Source organism: Papaver somniferum, chromosome 2 (genome assembly GCF_003573695.1).
Source record: "Papaver somniferum cultivar HN1 chromosome 2, ASM357369v1, whole genome shotgun sequence".
NCBI classification, from domain to species: Eukaryota; Viridiplantae; Streptophyta; class Magnoliopsida; order Ranunculales; family Papaveraceae; genus Papaver; species Papaver somniferum.
The window spans coordinates 69,290,396-69,293,725 of NC_039359.1; the positions used below are offsets into that span (position 1 = coordinate 69,290,396).

The following is a 3,330-nucleotide window of genomic DNA, read 5'->3' on the forward strand; positions in this document are numbered from 1 at the left end:
AGCGACCATGCATTTTTGGTTGGAAAAGCCCATATTAAATCGCTCTAACCCTTAAAGTGACTTAATTTGGCTCTCGCTCTCGAGTTGCAAAAGGTGGGATTTCTACAAGTCTAGAGCAGCTAGGCAATCGCTTTAGTAATCAAGCAACAATCATATAACGTCTTTTTTATTAATTGCTTCATGGCTAGACAGACCTTCCTAGAGCAAGCAAAATAATGATCGCTTTAAAGCTAGACCAACCAAAATACAACAAGAAAAATAATGATCGCTTTAAAGCTAGACCAACCAAAATACAACAAGTGAAACACTGATCGCTTCATAGATAGACCAACCATATTAGAACAAGTGAACCTGAAGTTTGGTTGCTTACATTTTTGAGCTACCAAACTTTTTGCCCGGAAGTATCTAGCCGATTTTGATTTAGATAAATCCCAAATTGAAATTAAAATGAAACTTACAATTAAAATTGATACCAAAACAAATTATGAACCAAATTAAAAACTGAATCAAGTTTATTATATCACATAGATCAATTTACATCATTTCTTAAAAAAAAGACAATCTTTACACGAACAAAAAGATCAAAAATACTAACCAATCATTTCTTTAAAAAATGATGATTACAATTTCATTAATTTTTAAATAAAAGATGAACACTCCTTCGACTTTGTAGCACCAAGCTCATGATAAGAGATTCATACTTCCATCATTCTTGTGTTTAAGTTCCTCTCTGATCATTCATCATTGGGATCTTGATGGAGTACTCATACTCTAATAACATCATGGAAGTAATCAAAAGCACCGTGAGGGATTAGGCTGTAGCATGAAGGAAGTGATTCACATAATTATAATCAGGAGATAATGGATTCTCATCTATAAAGCCATCAAACCTCACAATGCACCTTCAAAAGTTCTCCATAACTAGCTAGCTCAAATCCTAATAAAGATTAACTCAATTAGAATTAACAGCACAATGACAACAATTACCTGGGCAACGAACGAAACCACTAAGGGAAAAAGTGGATAAATGTCTAGTATAGATACCACTGTCATCAATATGACCAATGTTAAGCTGAGCTGAAGAATGGTCTTTTGCAGTAATAATTCTCTTTGTAGGAGAACTGCAAAACCATCGTAGCAAAGAGGGCACTCTGCTCATTCTCCTGAAAGAAATTAAACACAATGTTAATGCTTTAGGTTCGTCTAACGAGATTATAGCACAAAAGTTTATTAATTTGGTAAAGAGCTTACATGGCCTACCAAGTGCAAAGAATCCAAATTACTGGGATTAACATCATTTCATCATTGGGGAAGCATCCTTCATCATAAGAAATTATTTCTTGGTTCATTTCGCCTTCAATTAACTGCATCCTACAAAGAGATATGAGTGATCGATGCATCTTCATCCAGCAGAAATTATTACTTCAGTACAAAAATTCCATACCCAGAGTCTCTTAAAATACATAACCTAAACAGACCTAAAAAGGAAAATCAATTGAGTACAGTAAAATTAAGCCCAAAATTAAACAAAATCAAAAGACAAGATACTTAGCAAATCCTTTGGGAGCATGTTATTCAACTCTAATTCGATTAAGAAACAATTATTAGAAAACGAACCAACTTCTACTTGTTCTTCTCCTCCTCTGTAATTCATCTTCCATTTTCTTCTGCCCTCTTTTCCACCTTCTTCTTCTCAATCCCCTTCTTTATATCCTCCTCCACTTGGTTCCCCTGTTTACACCAACAATTACAGAATCAGTACAAAAATTAGAAATCAAAAATTAAATTTCTATAATCAAAATCAACTAAATAAAAAGGAGAGAACCTCGTCAGAGCTGTCAATGTAAGAGTTTTCCACTGTTCTTAAGTATGATTTTGTTGCACCCCTCAACGTAATCTACATCAACAAAACAGGCATCAAACCCTTAATCTTTTGATTTTGTTGCACCCCTCAACGTAATCTACATCAACAAAACAGACATCAAACCCTTAAATCTTCTCTTCATCTCAAGTTCACCTCAAACCCTTGTTTCTTGAAATCTTACAGACATCAATTCCCTAATTCCATTACAGATTCATCTTCTACAACATCAACGAGATCAGTTCTTCCCTCTTTTCTCGATCAGTAGCAGCATAAACATTGTCAGAATATGAAATAGATATCTTTTTAGATTAAGAGAGGTAGGGAATGATCTAGGTGTGTCTATTAGAGGTGGTGTTAATACGAGTACGTGATTTGATTCAGAACCAGAAGAACATGTAAATCCGATGATATAAATTAGGGTTTTGGGGATGAGTTCAAGATGAAGTAAAATAGAGAAATCAGTGATGAAATTAAGGGTTTCCACTTGAACTAAAGCTAGGGTTTGTGAGGATTCAGTATGAAATCGAAAAGAGAATCAGGGATTTGGGAAATCAGTGAATTAAGGTTCCGTGGAATTGTTCAAAGGAATATGTAGAAGATGAAATTGAGAGTGTTCGGGGAAGATTAGAGATGATTTTTTACTGAAATATAGAGATGGAAGAATCGAGTTCTGTGATGAAGATTCGAAGCAATTGAAGCTAACGAAACTTGGGTTAAGTTTTTTTTTTCTGAGGGAGGGGAAGATGAGAGACGAGAGAAGTGAATGAAGATAAGTGAGAGAAAAAAAAATCGTTTTATCTAAAAGAATTTGAACGGATAAGATGTGGTAGGATGGGGTCATACGGATTGTGAAAATATTTGGACGGTATAGATTTAAGTAAAGAGTGTCATACGGATCAAGGCAAGTGTGTTTTCTTTGTGCTTTCTCTTTGTGTTAATACGAACTCATGTTTTCAGTTTAATTATCAACCTTCGACATAAAAAAAATCCAGGAAAAATATTAATAAATTTAGCACATTGTTATCGACATTCTGATATAAAAAAATCCAAAAAATGTATAAGAATGAATTTGGAAAATGAAAAATGAATTCGATAAGGTATTTTCTTTGTGTTTTTGTGCTTTCTCTTTGTGCTTACGGTTTGAATTTCGACTATTCGCATTGGTCATGAAGTAATTTTGACAAGTCATATAGTTCATGAAGTAGCTTTAGTTCACACTGGTAAACTCTATAAGAATGAGTACTCAGTCATTAGCCAACGCTCGTTCTTCTTTGCATAGCTCCTTCATCTTCTTAAACGTAGAGTATTGAATTGGTGAGAATACAGACAGAGAATTAGTTTCATACCCATACAAAAAAATCCAAACCCTGTAGAAGCACAGAATGAATCCTAAACGGATTGCATAAATTAAGATTTTATTTAGGATGTTGATACGGATTGCATAAATTAAGCGACGGTGTAGATTC

The 3,330-nt window shown here is 34.1% G+C and overlaps 1 long non-coding RNA gene across 2 annotated transcripts; it reads right to left on the reverse strand.

The window, feature by feature from the left end:
• Positions 1-1,118: 1,118 nt before the first annotated feature.
• LOC113353483 lies at positions 1,119-1,993 on the reverse strand. Of its 2 annotated transcripts, none has more exons than XR_003361314.1 (3): positions 1,826-1,993; positions 1,261-1,731; positions 1,119-1,163 (listed from the first exon to the last, which is right to left on the reverse strand). It is a non-coding gene; the product is annotated as an uncharacterized LOC113353483 (long non-coding RNA). The 2 variants fall into 2 exon arrangements; XR_003361313.1 differs by having other exon boundaries at positions 1,131-1,163; positions 1,252-1,731.
• Between the last annotated feature and the right edge of the window lie 1,337 nt (positions 1,994-3,330).